We start from the raw sequence: 17463 nt of genomic DNA, 5'->3' as shown, positions 1-17463 counted from the left end.
CAAAATTTGACAAAAATTCAGGAAATAATAATTGCTACTAAGTGATCTTTATGTGCTGGATGTTCTATTAAGTGCTTTATGCCCATTATCTCATTTAATTTTTACAACACCCATATGAAGAAGGTATTGTTGCCACCTACTTAGGGGGGGCTAGGATCACAGTCAGTTAATGGCAGAGTCCAGGATTGAACCTCTGTGATCTCCACAACCATGGATGGAGAAACATAGCTCTGGTTCTCCAGCACGATGACGGGCATGGTCTGTCGTCATCGAGTCATCTAAATCAGCACATCTCACACTTTAAAGTGCACATGGATCACCAGGCATCTTGCTTAAATCCTGATTCTGTAGGCCTGAGGTGGGACCTAAGATTCTGCATTTGCAAGAAGCTTCCAGGTGACGCTAGCGTGACTGGTCCATGGACCACACATTGAGTACCAAGGGCCTAGAGCAGCAGATCTTAAGCCTTTCTGGATTACAGATTCAGCCAAGAATCTGGAAAGTTATGGACCTCTGCCCAGAAAGCTGCAATCATGCCCATACATTTCCTAAAATCCCAGCTGAGATCCCTAGCTCGTTCTAGAATCATACCTTAACCCTTGCCAAACAGGTGGATCTCACCTGTTTCAGCAGATTTCTGATAAAGCAGAATTCCAGATACCATTTTGGCTACTCCTTTCTACCCACCATCTCAAAACACTGGCAGTGTGAACGTGCTTGTAACACCTGCATTGCATCTTTCTCATCGTAGTGCAACTCCTTACCTCTCCATTGCCCTTTGTAGAGCTAGAGGGTAGCCATCTATCCTTCTCAAAGCATCCGCCTCAAATCCAACCATTCCTTTCTTATTTTGCCTCATCTTAGAAAATTCTTCAAGTCCTGCATGGCATCTTTCCATAATAATGCTTCCTTCCCACCCATTCCCCCCCCCACCCCCCGCCTTCCATTAACAATGATCTACGTAACGCATATGCCATGTGATACAGTTATCAGAAAGTGATGTTACCTGAACATACACATACAAAACAATATGAGAAGATACTTTTCTAAAAGAACAGATAACCTTAAACATTAATAAGTGGAAAATCTGTGAAATCAAAGCATTTTTTTCTTTTTTTATATAATAGCTTTTCATTCTTTTTATGATTTTGTCTTTGAAAGCTCTTTCTGCAGATGACAGATGATATTGTTCTTCCAGCCTGCTTCAGACAGAATTAAGGGAGGAAGGGAAAAAAAAAAACTATTGTAGAGTCTCTCCACTCTGCAACACGATTTTTATAATTAATATATACAACTGAGCAGAGAAAGGTACGTTATAATGAAATGCAATTAAGAGGTGTTTGTTCTTTTCCCACACAGGATGACTATAATTTCCTTGACTGTTTAGAAGTCAACCATTATCATTATATTTTGCACATATCTTTTCTTTTTTTTTTTGCTCCTGAATTTGTTTATTTTCAATAAAAAGCAAACATGGATTTAGAGCATTTAATATTCAGATAACATCATCTTTTAATTATAGTACGTGGTGACCATTAAATCTAACACCTTTTATGGTATTTCTTGCATTGGCATGCCTTCCAATTTTTAATTAATGGACCTTTAAAAAAAGCTCCAAATAAAACTGTAATTTCAATTTACCAAAAAAAGCTTGGGTTGGATGACAACAGTATGTTTTCCTTCCATGTGGAAAGGAACCAATCTGATTTTACAGTTATCTGTCATCTTGGACTTTTAATTATAAACTCTCTTGTACAACCTGACATTCAGTCATGCACGCTGGGCTGCCCTCTCTACTTGCACCCCATTTTCTTTTTCTTTGGTCACAATCTTCCCCAACTTGAATGGAAAAATAAGGATTGGGAGGATACAGCAGTCACTTGTTGGGGGAGTTGGTGTGTGACGGGGTGAGACGAGGCACCTATCTGGAGCCCGCTCCTGATTCTGCCTGGTTATTTTCTTCTCTGAAGTGTTCGGCCGATTTTCCACCAGCCTCAAGGCCAGAATTCAGTTGGAATTGCTGAGCTTGAGTGCTGAGAAACTCACCTTTGACAGTGCAGACCCCCAACGCGGGAGCCAAGAACTAGCATCTCACACAATAGATGCTTGATAAAAACTTGTGGCTTCAAGGAAGCCAGTAGCTTTAATGAGAAGAACAGGAATAAACACAATTACAGAGCAGGCCCTCTGACACTAAATGTTAAGGCATAATTTTTACTCGACATCTTTTAAGTATCTCGGAACCTAAAATTAAAGATGGTGGTGCATTTGCTCTTATTGAATGTACTGTCTTTTTGAGGTTTGTTTAAAGCACACATAGCAAAGAACAGTTATTGTCTTTAAAGAGCCATGCTTAATACTTCAGAAGCTGCTCTCGGGGAAACGGGATTGCTGCTGAGTTCACAAATATGTTTTTTTCTCCAGGTTTAGCCAATTGGGAGATGTAGGAAGAGCATACAAGGCAGCAAATGTTTCTTTTTTTTTTTTTTTTTTTTTTTGCGGTACACGGGCCTCTCACTGTTGTGGCCTCTCCCGTTGCGGAGCACAGGCTCCGGACGCGCAGGCTCAGCGGCCATGGCTCACGGGCCCAGCCGCTCCGCGGCATGTGGGATCTTCCCGGACCGGGGCACAAACCTGCGTTCCCTGCATCGGCAGGCGGACTCTCAACCACTGCGCCACCAGGGAAGCCCGTTTCTTTCTTTTTATTCTATAGACATGTAATGCTTCATTAAAATGGCAGTAACAGTCACTAAAAAACCTCAGACAGCTCTTTCAGCCTATGAGTAGAAGTAAAATATATAGAGAGCAAGATTTAAAGGAATAGAAAACAGTTACTTGGATGCCAAGTAAGCACCTTCTTCCACTAACCCAGCTGTTGGCAGGTCAACTTAAGGAGCCTTTTATGTGCCAGGTAAAGCACAAAAAGACACAAAGTTGAATAAAACAATCATTTCTGCTTTGAGAAGTTCTTTGACAGAAACGTGCAAAGCAGATAAAGTTCCAGCAAGACAGTGGAACAGACCTCCCACACCTGGTAGACGCTGAGACCCTGGGCTCACAGACCCATCTGCTTCTTTTTCAGACTTGCTTCTGCAAGCCTCCTTCTGGCTCCTATATTAATATTGACTTGGCTTCTGCTTGATTCTTATTGATTACTGGTAAAACAGTTCCTTTCAAATCTAAAAAATAAAGTCAAACTCATAGAAACAGGGGGTAGAAAAGGGACGACAAGGGGCTTGGGGGTGGGGAAAATGGGGAGAGGTTGGTAAAAGGGTAATAAACTTTCCCTTATAAGATGAATAACGTCTGAGGATCTTATGTATAACCTGATGACTATAGTTGATAACACTGTATTGGGTAATTAATATTGCTAAGAGAGTAGAACTTCAATGTTCTCACCCAAAAAAAAGGTAAATATGTGAGGTGACGGATGTGCTAACTAACTCACTGGCAATTCTTTCACAATGTATGGGTGAAATTCAAATCATCATGATCTATGATTTGAATCAAATATCAAATCATCATGTTTACACTTTAAATATCTTACCATTTTATTTGTCCATTATACCTCCGTAAAGCTGAAAAAAAATAAAACAGTTCCTTTCATGAAAGAAAGCTGCTTGTGAATCCTGGGGGTGGGGAGATTTCAGACTCTTTTTTCCTTATACCCCTTATTCCCTGATCGTTTCCAACCAATATAGAAAACAAAAAAGATGTAAAAATGAGCTGCACTGGTTCCCCTGCCCTGTACAACTTTTGCTTCCCACCCAGTGAAATTTCCTCCCAAACAATAAGCAAAGTTTTCCTCAGAAGCTAAGTTAGGCCTTAATTAGCCTTCCCTCCTTGCTTTTCTGCTTTTTATGAAAAGTTAGCATGAAACAACTTCTTTGCTCAGCTCTGAATTTTTACAACCTGCCAGGCCAGGTGTTTTTTGTTTTGTTTTTTAAAATTCTGGCTGTTGCAAAACCGAGTCTGAACCCAAAAGATTTTACAGGTATTTGTGTGGTGGTCTTTCCCTTAGGCTTTGCAATTTGTTTCTCTTGGTCTGTCTGCCTGGCTCTGTTCCTATCCTGCCAAGAGGGTGTGGGTCATGTGACATACCGAGGTCCCTGCCAGCTCTGGGTCCTCACACAGAGTGGCTGTGTGAATACTCAAGTGTTTGTGGTAATGGTTTCACAACATATACGTGTGTTAAATCATCATGTTGTACACCTTAAATTTACATGTGTTTTATATCAATAGAGCTGGAAAATATACTTTTTTTTAAACATCTTTATTAGAGTATAATTGCTTTACAATGGTGTGTTCGTTTCTGCTTTATAACCAAGTGAATCAGTTATACATATACATATATCCCCATATCTCTTCCCTCTTGCGTCTCCCTCCCTCCCACCCTCCCTATCCCACCCCTCTAGGTGGTCACAAAGCACCGAGCATAGTTTTTAAAAAACAAGTTTGTGGTTGCATTAGAATGGGGTAGAGGTGGGAGAAAGGGACAGGAGGATATGTGGGGGAGTGATGGATATGTTCATTACCTTGATAGTGGTAATGGTTTCAAAGATGTGTTTGTATGTCAAAATTTATCAAATTGTGTACTTTAAATACGTTCAATTTATTGCAAGCCAATTATACCGAATAAAATTGGGTTTTTGTTGTTTTTTTGTGTTTTTTTTTGTTTCCAGCTTTTTAAAAATGTTTTATGGAAGTATAATTGATTTACAATGTTGTGTTAATTTCTGCTGTACAGCAAAGTGATTCCATTATACCTATGTATACATTCTTGGGTTCTTTTTTAAAAGAGTGTTTGAGGGCCATGCCCTTTTACTTTCCTTTCGTTCAGTGATGGAGCAATGATTCAGGGACTCAGTTTGGGTTCTGACTTGCCCACTAATTTTCCAAGTGACTTTCAGAGGGGCTCTCTCCCCTTGATGGCCAGGTGCAACAGAGGACTTGGTACAGTGGTCATAAAGAGATAGTGAGACAGCACTTCCCTAAGAAGGGAGTGTGGCATAGTGGTTAAGAATCCAAATTTGTGCTCTGCTCTCTCAGCAGCTGTAGACCTTTGAGCCAAGTATGCAACCCCTTGAAGCCTCAGTGCCCTCATCTTTAAAAATAGGGATAATAATGCTTCCTTCTTTACAGGGTTGTTATGAAGATCAAATAAAAGTTTTTAGTACTAAACCTATGACATAGTACTTACTAGGTCAGTAAATGTTGGCAAGTATTAGGTTTGTACTCTGTGTGTGTGTGTATGTGTATGTGTGCATATGTATATTATGTGTGTGCGCGCGTATGTGTACACGCGTGTACGTGTATGTGTATGCATATGTGCGTGTATGTGCGTGACGTGTGTATGCATGTGCATGTTTTTAATGTTTACAATTTATTCTTAAGTGGTACAGCAAAAATTATATTTTATAGAACATGAAGCAAATATACAAAGTGTAAATGGATGTTCATTATAGAATGCGTTCTATGTTTTTGTCAGAAATTTTTCATAATAAAGTTGGTAAATATTTTCTAGGCAGTTTGCTCTTTGTTATCCTTTTAACGTCTATGTGATTGGTAAAACCTTTCACACCACCCCCTGATGTTTCACCAGCTATACTCTTCATATTCTCACACTCACTAAATCCTTAGTGTTACTTTGCAGCTCTAATTTTCCGGTAGAACTTAAGCGATGAAGTCTGCATTTGATCTTTGTATGTTCTTTATATACTTATGGATTTTATCAAAGATGAATTTCCTGAAATACGATAAGTGATGAATGGCTTTCTAAATTTGTTACCTTCATTATGTCTTTATATTAAGAAACTCACTAAGTATAATGTTGATAATAATAAAAAGAATCATATCCATTATTCATTCAAAGGAGTTTTTTGGCCAGGTAGTTTTTGCAAAATTGTACATGCATGTGTGTTTGTATGTGTGTATATGGGTGTGTGTGTCTGTATGTGTGTATATGGGTGTGTGTGTCTGTATGTGTGTATATGGGTGTGTGTGTCTGTATGTGTGTATATGGGTGTGTGTGTCTGTATGTGTGTATATGGGTGTGTGTGTCTGTATGTGTGTATATGGGTGTGTGTGTCTGTATGTGTGTATATGGGTGTGTATGTCTGTATGTGTGTGTATGTGTGTGTATGGATGTGTGTGTATGTGAAATACAAAGCTTGACTAAGAGCAAGTGATTTCTGGATTAAGTGTCACGTGTTAAATACTGAGCCTCAGAGGGCAACATAAACTTTTAAAAACATCACCGTCAGGCTCATCAACCCAAATTCACAGCTCCCTCTCTCAAATGATTTTTTTTTCTCTTCTTGATCAGCATATTATTATTTAAAACTCCATTCTGACTTTTCCTTACCAATTATTCCAGGAACATCTCAAGAGTTTCTTTGTGGTTTGAATTAGGCTCCCCGTTTCCTAATGCTACTGATCTCAGTGACCATCAGGTAAGAATTTGCTCTCTCATCAGGGTGGGAAGCCTGTGTAGTTGAACAGGGCCCTGCTCCTAGAGGGGCCCTGAATTTGGTTTAATGCCCTGCTGTTGTTGTCTTGAAATTCATAGTCATTTTTGAACAGGGAGTTCTACATTTTCATTTTGTACTGGGCCACGCAATTCCATAGCCAGTCTGGTCTCTATTCCATGCAAACTGGACTTTGGCTTCTGATGGCTGCGGGTCTTTTGAGAGAAACCACACAGGATACTCTGCTTGTTCTCAGAGCCTCCTTACTTCCTGTTCCTGGAGTAGGTTGTTTACTTTCAATTGAGCGAAGCTTAGAAAATGGACAATGGGTGATCTCCTTTCTGGACCTTGTAGGCAAATGCTTTACTATTTTATTTGTAAGGAAAAGGCCCACCATCTTTTTAAACCAACTGCACACACACACTTTACCGCAGTCAACTTCTCTTTGCTGTCTGATAGCAAGACCCACTGATGGCAGGGATGCCTGTAACATTGTTGTGGGTAATTTGATAAAGCTTGCTTTCCACGGTCCTGTGAGCTGTAGGCACCTAATGCCCTCTCAGACCTTTGGGATCACTTGCCCTGCAGTTAGAACATCAGCCCCTGAGATGTGCTCCCTAAGCTCCCAGAAAACATAGCCCTGGGTCACCTTTGTGGACCTGCCCCATGGTGATATATTAACCAGAGCCCCTTGGGAACTCAAAAATCCCTTCTCCCAGCTCCTATGCACTATCAGAATGCTCTTGTCAATTCCACATATTTGCCCTGCATCGTTTTGGTTTCTCTCCTATTTCTCCTTTTAATGTCAGGCTATGCCCAGTGATTGACAATTATAATTATTCCTCAGAGAGCCTCATATTAATAACAGCCATTGATCTAACTCAGATGATTCCAAGCATCTTTATTTCCCAACCTCAAATGTGAGACATTAGCTCCTCCAAGCTTGAATTCTGCAGCTTACAAAAAAGAACTAAGACCAGGTTTCCAAATAATAGGTAAGCTTCTTCTCCATAGCAGCCCCAATATGGAGCTCCCTCTCCTCAGTAGACTTTTTTTCTCTTCTTGATCAACATATTATTATTTTCAAAAATCCATTTTGACTTTCCCTTGCCAGAAAAGGCTCTCCATGCTCTATGCTGCACAGCAGGAAGCTCTTTTCGGCTCTCTCAGATTGGTGGGTGGAGGAGACCACAATTATACCCCATTTCAATGACATGTCTGGGGTTGCAGTGACTCCAGACAAAGAAGCTGAAATGTATGAAAGTTTCTGTGTCTTCAAGACAGAACCTAAAAATACCTGCCTGAGATGCAGGTTGAGAGCTATTTTCAACAACAGGGCTCCAAGGTTTTCCCGCTGGGAGCTTGAGAGACTCTAAATTCTTTCCAGCGGGCTGTCTAGGGTACCTGGTGATCGGGGGGTGATGCACAAAGACCAACATTGAGGGTTAGAAGGCTCCCCAAGAGGCCCCTCTCTCCACCCTGCTGTACCTGCTGACAGGCTTCAGTGGGTCTGCTCCAGGACCCACTGCTCTCTATTGCAAAGAGCCAGGACACAGCCCACGCAGAGAGAAGGCTCCTTAGGACCCAGCATTGTTGCCATTGGTCCTATTTCAAGGAGACTGCACTGTCATGCGGAGAGGGAAGAAGGAAATGTGACCGGGCAGGAGAGGATCTCAGAGATTTTCCAGTTACTCCTTTCCCTGGTGCTTCAATTATTCCTAAAATAGTGCTTCACCCAATGGTTGTACATCCTTCATTATCATATTTCCCTTGGCGGGGGGCCCTTACCAGGACTCTGTCTTTGGTCACTGCCCTTTAAAAACACTCATCCTTGTTCTTGAGTCAAAATTGACCTGCCTCTGATGTCTAAGTATTGCAGCCACAGATAATTTGAGTTCATATTCTATATTTTTGTATTGTAAATACTTGGAAACAGTGCTCACGTGTTCCACAAAGCCTATCTTCAATGTCTCTGTTTCCTTTGACCTTCCTTTTGGTGACCTTGAGTCTAACTCCACCTAGCCTCCCTCCTCTAAAATATCTGCCCAAGGCTTTCTCAACTGTGGCATAGAGGTCATACCTTCCGATGGGAGCATCTGAGAAGCATTTGGGAACATTCTGCCAGTGTTAACGTGAGGGCGGGGTTTTCTCATGGGCATCAGTGCTGAACCCTTTGTACCTAAATTCTTTGAGATATCCAGGTATCAGCTCAGCTAACTTAGTCTGGTTTTGAAACGCTGAGTTTCACATCCATGCCTGGGCCATGCTCAGGAGCCTCTCTTAGCTCTTCGTAATGTGCCAGGTTAACCTCTTGGTTCCAGAAAAGCTCAGTCTGGGGATAGTAGTGATCTTCACAGAGTGAGGGAGAGAGTCTCCTGATTTGTTGAGTTGTTTGAGAAAAGAGAAACATTTATTAAGCAATAGATTGGAGAGAATCATACTCCTTTAGTTGCTTTCTTTATTTATTAAAAAGGATATAAAATATCTTCACGAACCACAGTGTAAAGAAGGGGAGATAATTGTACCAGAAAACTTGGGCTAGAGAAAGTGATACTGGTTTGCATAAAGATTATTTCCTCAATTTTTTTGTTATTTTTGTAAACTTTTCCTTTAAAAACTATTTTTTAATTCAAAAGTTTTCAAACCCTCAGGAAAGTTGAAAATACAATATAATAAATGACCGTATATCTTCATCTAGTTTCACCAAATGTTACCATCTTTCTGTACTTGGTACCTTTCTCTCTCCCTGCCCAAACTCCATCCAAAAATAGCTTGCAGACATCATGATACACCCCTGCCCACATTAAATACTTTATATGGTGCCACCTAAGAATAAGGACATCCTCCTCAACCAGAACACCATTATCATATCTAAGAAAATCATTAATTCAATAACATTATCCAACATACAGTCTATACTCAGGCTTTCTAAATTTTCCGAAAAAAGTTCTTTTGAGTTTTCTAAAAAAAATTTAAATCCAGAATTCAGTCAAATTCCCTGTATTTCATTGACCCTTATGTGTTTTTATCTCCCCAAAGCAAATAAGTCCCACCACTTAACTCTGTTCATCACGCCAGGTCCTTCAAAGAGTCCCAGACAGGGTCCTGATGAATACCCCACATTCTGGATTTGTTTGGCGATTGCCCTACAGTTATTTTCAGGTTAAATGTTTCTTGCAAGAACACAGATCTCTCCCAGAGCATCACACCAAGACTTTTTTGTTTTTGTTTTTGTGCCTGTCGTTTTTCGTTTTGCGTTTCTATTGTAGGCAACTCCTAATGCCCATTCTTTCCTGTTCTACCAGCAACAATGAGTCTGACACCCAAAACACAACACTCATTTAGAATATGAGAGAAGATGACTATTCATGGGCAATTGTGATAGAGTTAAGAAGATTTTGAAAAGAGGGTATATAAAGTGACTTCACGTGGGCTGTACAAAGTATGCATTTATAGAGTAACTCCAGATTATTTGGTCTGATTTTAGACGTGCTTGAGGGCAAAGGAAAAATGGATTTGTGGTATTTTACATATGAAATCAAAATGTCTTATAAAAATCCAATGGGTCTTAGAGATTGTGAGTAAAACTAAAATGTTAAGATTGACCAACTCTGCACATATAACTGTGACAACTGTTTGTCATTCGGGAATTCAGCTTCCCTTAACATCTCCTCAGTTCTTTAGGAGAGTCTCAGGGCAGGTGGTGTCAACCATGTGTTCTAGAATGAGTCTACACCTGGGTTTCTCTTCTGACCACCCCCCGGTCAAGCCTCAGCCACAGCTGTCCTTTGAGGACACTGCTCCTCTGAGCTTCCTGCCCTCACGCCTGCGCTGTCACCTGGTCTCTGAGTCAACCTAGGCAATGACCGGACCTCACAGAGTCTCGCAGGAAAACAGCTATTGGTTTTAACCATATCTACCTCAGGGCTCAAAATCAACCCTTTGGGGCAGGTGAGTATGGATGGGGGTGTAGAGCTAGTAGTAGTCACAAGCCAGATGCTTTGCTATTTTTCTCCACGTTCATTGTGTTCTCACTTTCATTGATTCCTGTATTCTGAGTTTCTCCTTTCTACTCTAGGACGTGATCTCCTCCTCAGTCAAAGCCTCCTAACAGAATCAAATCATGCACGTAGCTACTTGGAGAGCAGGGTCTCACCTCTCACCCAGATTGCAACACAGCCAACACAATCCCACCAAGGCCAGCAGTTTGTTACATGTACTTCATTAGAAGTCATTTATTTAGGATAGATATCCATCTCTCTATAGATACAAAAATAGATAAGATAGAGAGATATGTTAAAATTTATACTTAATATATAAATATACGTTTTAAAGTTCTATGGCCAAACGTGTTTGGGATTCATTGCATTGAATGCGGCTGAATACGTTGTGGATCCTTTAACATAATAATACGCCTTGTGACTCTCCAAGGAAGCACTATTATTGTGCTATTTCTCCCACTTACTGAAACAAGAAACCTTATTTCTTGGAGGAATTTGTGGAGCAGGTTCATTCCAAACCTCTTTGTTTTAGGAGCTGTACTCCTGTTTGTTTTAGGAGTTCTACTCGTAGAGAATCCCAGCACTGAGCTCTAGCTAGGAATAGGTATGTTTTAGTGCCTTGTGCCAACCAGTTGGTTTCTGAAGCTGAAAGAAGAATTAGCAGGAGAGTGAATTGTCTTGTATTTAGAGTTCAAAACAACCTCAGGGAGTGTTTACCCAGTAGGTTCTGCCCTACTTCCAAGACATTAGTAAAGAAAACTGTTTGTACTGCGTAAGTATGTTTTTATGTTGCGATCTTTCACCAAAGAGCCGAGGGAGATCTCTGTGGTTCTGTCAAAGACAGGACAAAATCACACTCTGTTTTATCCTTGGGGTCGTCATTCCTTTCTGGGCATTATCTAGGTGAGAGCCACAAGGCGAGTTCTACAGAGGCCGCGAAGGGATACAAGGCTCGTTCTCTTCTGGCAAGAGCAGAGCTTTAGAGTTCAGTGTTATAACTGAAGTGTAAATGGATAATTTGGGAATTACGACTTGTCGTTGCTCATCAGTCAACATTCTTTAAGCTTGCCACTAAGATAATTCTGAAAGTGCTAACTCCTGCCCCTCCGGTCTCTCCCTGACGATATCTGGGAGGATTTCTAGGAAGTCATACTCAGGTTATATGCAGGATTCTATCTCCAGGAAAACCTGGAGACGGTGGCCAGGGTATCGGTTGCACACAGTCTAAACATTCCCTGGAGTCTTAATTAACCACGTTTGCTTTCCTCTTGGCTTCAGGCTGAGTCAGACCAGCCATGACCGAAGTTACAGTCCTGTGTGATCACGTGATGTGTGACTACATCTTGGCCTGTGATACATGATCTTGCCTCTTGACCAGAAAGAGTTTGTAACATTTGTTTAAAGTGTATTTTGAGTCATTACTGCTGCATCAAAGTTAAGTGAATGAATGTCTCTTGCCATTGCCGTAGTGAGAGAGAGAGAGAGACAGACAGACAGACAGACAGAGAGACAGAGAGAGAAAGATCATTGCTCCATGGAGACTTCCAGATCCTCCCAAGCAGGACTGGTGGAAGCGGGCTTGCATAATATTATACATAGACCTCTGGGTGTTGACCGTATTGAGTCAGTCTTGGGTTTATATCATGACTCAACCCTAATCAATTAGCTTTGTGAACCTGGGTAAGCTGTTTAAACTACACTAGACTCTTTGCTGAGCCCTTACCTTGTACAGGCATGGCCCTGATCACTCTACATAAGTTAACTCATTGAATCCTTCCAACTATTGTATAGGCACTTCCTTAAGCCCATTTTACAACCAAGGCCAAGTAACTTGACCAGGGTTAGTACGTTATCACCTTGTGAAGGTGAAATGAGATAGCATCTCTCTTGGTCCATTGTAAGTACACCAAATTTTCACTTTCATTGATTACCTTCAAGGTAAAGTTTATATACTACTACTAGGTGCCAGACATTATTCTAAATGCTTTATATGTAATAACTTGTTCAGTGTTACAAGATAGGTACAGTTTTCATGCCCATTTAATAGATGAGGAAAGTGAGGCACAGAGAGACTGAGAGATCTGTCCACTGTCACAAGGCTATTTACTGGTGGAGGCTGGATTTGAATCTGGTCGGCCTCAGAGATTATACTCTTAATCTTTATACCAAATTATCACTTTCATTGTTGTGGGTTTGAGTATCTATCTGCACCCATTTCCCCATGAGTTTCTCGAGGACCAGAACTATTTCCTAGAGTGCTGGTGGTCCCTGCAAGCTGTCCCCCTTCCCCTACTGTCATTATAACCATTGCCCAGAGCTGGGAGGTTCTGGGTGAATTTCTTGTTGAATAAATGTACATGCTAAGAGGTTACCTATAATTTGATGAAGAAATTACTAGAAAACTTGTGAGGATGGTAAATGGCTGCACTTGAAATGACAACGCAAGTCAAGGAAGAATTGCTAAGTACCATTTCAGTGAAACAAACAATTCTAACTCGATTTTGAAGATGTCTTGTGTTCAGGGTTTCCGGGGCAAGAAAGTCCTGTTCTCTGCTAAATCTTAGATGTTTTCCTCTACAATGGGCAGAAGCCACTAGGTAACCTGGCTCCTCTATGAGTGGACCTGTTTGTACATCAACAAACACTTATTGACCTCTTACCATTAGCCAGATGCTGTGCCAGCCCTTTAGAAGGGTAATCTAATTTAATCCTTTTAACAACCATAGAAAGGTTGTTCTAACAGTAACCCCATTTTACAGATAGCCAACAGGCTCAAGGTCACACACTAGTGAGGACTGAATTCACATCTTCAGAACTAGAGCTCATCTAGCGAGAAATGCCCCTGTTTCAACAGGAGCCCTCCTGAGCATCGGTGCGGTGGAGCTCCGATCGGTGATGGCTTTAGTGGACCCTCAGGCTCTTGCCTGCCCTTCTCTTGGCATTTATCAGTTGTAGATGTCCAGGCCTCTGGTCTGCAGAGTGCAGCTGAGAAAAGGAATTTAGGGTAGAGGGCTAGCCCTGAGGGCTAGCTATTGTTTTTCTCTTAAAACTGTTCCTAACTGCAATACCTGGTGAAGCTGCAGAACATCTTAGAGTAAGTCCTGACATGGACTGAGAAAGTTGGATACTTAGTCTATATTTTCATAGACTTTATGACTTGATTCTAAAATCCTGCATATTATAGTTTTTCTTGGTTTCTCCTTGGCTTTTAATGCTGAAACATTTACCATCATGTTGAGATAGTAGTGTAGACCATGCCATAAAAATTGTCTCTGATGCCAACGGCAGAAAAAAATATTGCTGTCTTTTTATTGGAGAGGGAGGGGAAATTGGCATCAGATCGGAAGTTACCGCATGTTCAATATCAATGACTTGAGTTCCTTCCGGTTTGCTACTTCACAGATCCCTGGGCTCCATGAAATAGCATCAGAAACAATAAAACACAAGTAAAGAAAGCACAGGACAATAAAAAGACATCCAGAAAGATTTTCATAAATGCAACAGTACTTTAAAAAAAAGAAAGTAATTTCATGTCTACTCCAGGTAGACACATAAAATCTTATGAACAAGTTCAAAGTTTCATTCATGAGGCTTTCATGAAGATTCTTTTAAAAATTTAAAAAGGGAAGAGTTAGATGGAAGGAGTGGGAGAAAAAAGTGAGTATTTGGGCCATGTGATTTCAGGAATCAGGGAAAGGATTCCTTACGCTTTCCCTTGTTGGAAGTGTCATGAATCTTGCAGCTCCCAACGTTAGTGGAGTCTAGCCTTGTCACAGGGCTCATTAGTATTCATCATTAATTCATATTTTCAAAGCAACAAGGGAGAAAACAGTAGTGGGAAGAATAAGGAAGTGTCAAATCCTGGGAGTAACATTTCAGTGCAGTGTTGCAACGAAGGTTAGCGGAGGTTGTGCAGTTTTAAAAGCCGCTCCAAACACAGGCAAGAGGAGAAGGCACATATTCTTTTCCCCGTTGAATGCCAAACTCACTCTGCCAGGTCCCAGCCTCTCTTCCTATCTGGAGAGTTCTTTTCACTGGGTTTCCCCAACCCAGCCTCTCAGTCTACCTTTGAGAAGCCTCATTTGATAGTAATGAAACACATATGTCATATGCTGTGCGTAGGGATTTACGGGGATTATCTCATTTCACTCCACAACAATCCTAGGAGGTCACGCCCATCTTATCCCTATTTTATAGACAAGGTGACTGAGGACAAAAAGGGGAAGTGATTGCTCAGGGTTACCTGGCTGGTCAATTTTGTGTCTGGGATGCAAACCTAGGTAATCTGGCTCCAGAGCCCGTCCTTTAACAGGGGGCCATACACCATCACCGGGGTGCTGTTCCTCTAGCCACACTGGACCCTGCCCTTCTCCAGCCTTGCTTCCCCTGCAATCTTCCCTGGCTGGACAAGCGGTGGCTTTGTTTTCTGACAATCCAAGTACAGATTGATAAAAAACACCATATATTTAGGGTCAGCTTTCAATGAGCCTCCTAGCCTCACAGTGGAGGGGTGGAAAATAAATAAGCCCAGTGAGGGTTTTTTCCCTACAAAAATCATAGTTCTGTTCTCTCTCTTGATGACGGCTATTGGTCAGGCTCATGGAGAGGTTATATTTTCAGCTGCCTTTTTATTATATATGCCTTAATAGGATTCAGGTAACCTCTAGGTTTTGCCCACTTGAAACCTTTCTCCCTTTCTTCACCTTTTCATTCTCTTATTCTTCATTGAGTCACTCAGCAAACTTTGGCTGGGTGCCTACGCTGTGTCAGGCTCCAGGCTAAGAACTGGGAATGCAAGGATGACTAAAGGAAGGTCCCTGGACTCAGTGGGGGCGTCCCAGACACGGAAGTTGACAATTATGATAGAAAATCATAACTAACATTTATTGACACTATTTGCCACTCTGAGTACATTGGGTGTGTTTACGTTCTTAATCTTAGTTGCTCTTATGTCCATTTTACAGATGAGAAAATCAAGGCACAAAGAGGTTAAATGACTCGCCTATGGACTCACCACTAGTAAGTGGACAGTGAGGCTTGCAAACTTAGGAGTCTTGCTCCAGGGCCTGGGTTCCTCCCAGCCGTGCTTCACAGCTCAGTCACACAGTTATACTTAGAGAAGAGAGCGGTGGGCTCAGCCTGCGGGGATTAGGCACAGACGAGGCTGCTATTGGTAATGAGAAGCTAACCAGGCAGAGAAACACAGCACAAAACAGGCAGGGAATACATAGGCAAGGGCACTGGTGTCTGAGAAAACAAGGCAGGTGAATAATTGACAGAGTTTGAATAACAGGAGGGTGTGGAGGCAGGAGTCTGCATGAGAAAAGCTTGACAAAGTATATTGTCTTTTTTACAGAAAAGTGCCTGGGCTAACTCTTGTGGTCAATAGGGAGCTACCATAGGTCCCGTGCAGGGAGGTGCATGCACTGAACTCTGATTAGGGCATTATCTCCATGGTCCAAAGTGCAAATAAAACGAGATTTCCGAGAATTCTTTTGTTTTTAGTTTTTAGTTCTTTTAGTGTATTTTTTCTTGACTCTTTCCAGCGTGGCTGAGTCTACTGGGAGTAGTGAGGTCTAGTTGAGAAAAACAAATCTGGTTTGAGTTGTCAGTCTAAACGTTTTGCACAGAGCAGGCCCAGAGGGGTGAATGCAGATGGGCTGATAGATGAGGTTAATTGTGACCTGATCACAGGAAGTAGCCTGGAAGGTTCTAGGTCTCCCAATTTCTGTGATAGATGCTGCATTTTTAAAAAAATGTATTTCCTTCTCTTACAGACAGAGAACAGCCAGAAGAAAAACAAACGTGCTGAGTTGAAGAGCTGATGAGTTAGGATGCGGTTAATTGAGGCCATGCTGGAAAAATGGACAGTAGAGTGCTTAATTTGATCTCTGTGGGTCTATAGTTTTAGCTAACAGGTTTCTCTGTTGAACCAATTCTGATTGATTTGTAGTATGTGCATTGAAGCCTTCTGAGGCTGTGCCTGGGGTTCCTGAGAAGGACTGCAGCAATCCACTAGTAATGCCTGCCAAGGTTACAGATGGGTGTGGTAGCACATTTGCTAAATAATTTCTAAGTTCCTGATCAAGAAGGACTCTGAGGCAAGACAGCATATATTTGGTATTCTACTTTAACAGTACACCTAAATACGGAGCTAGTGGAGAGAGAAAAACGAGGTTGCATGGATGGTTCCCTAACCCAGGCCCCCAACCAAAGTCCATGCTCAACCCAGAACAGCACAATATGGCCACACTCAGATAACTGCACGACAGATACAGGATTGTGAGTGAATAGATATAAATGACACAGCCACTTGTGTATAAATCCAGAGGGACACAGATAAAACAGTTCTGGCCAGTAAGTATGGTTTGCTGAGCTACCGTTTAAATTTTTTATAATCTAATTTTAACCAGAACTGTGATATATCCAATTTGTTCTATGTAGCTTAAAATTTGCTTGCATCCGAAACAGGTAAAATTGCTTTAGGAAATCTCCTTATGGCTATTAGAAATCCAGGTTCTACTGTAAAAAGACGACAAGGATGGGCCCTACGTATCTGAGTTGAAATTAAACATTTTATTATTATTGTATACTTATAACAAAGGTAGACACACAGACTACACTTATGTGTTATGGGAAAACCTAAGATTTTCCCCAGTTCATTTTGTTATTCCCGAGGTCAATAGAGCTTAATGTCTAGGTGAATGGAAGACAAATTCTCAAAACATCACTTTGCATGTATTGTTTCTGGGTTTTTTTTTTTTTTTTTGTGCTATAATTTTTCCTCCCGAGAGGTTGTAATTTACACATCCACCTGAATTATGTATTAATACAATTACTACTATCTCCTTTTCTTGGGATTTTATATCGTGGTGGTGATAAAAAGATCAAACCTACAAACAAACAGAATACCTTTTGCCTCCTGGGAGACTGCAGGCAGGAGCCGTGGAGAGGAGAGATTTAATGGGAAAATGAACCTAGCAAAATATATTTTA

The sequence above is a fragment of the Stenella coeruleoalba genome (assembly GCF_951394435.1).
Source record: "Stenella coeruleoalba genome assembly, chromosome: 20".
In the NCBI taxonomy this organism is placed as follows: Eukaryota; Metazoa; Chordata; class Mammalia; order Artiodactyla; family Delphinidae; genus Stenella; species Stenella coeruleoalba.
This window is presented reverse-complemented; position numbering follows the sequence as displayed.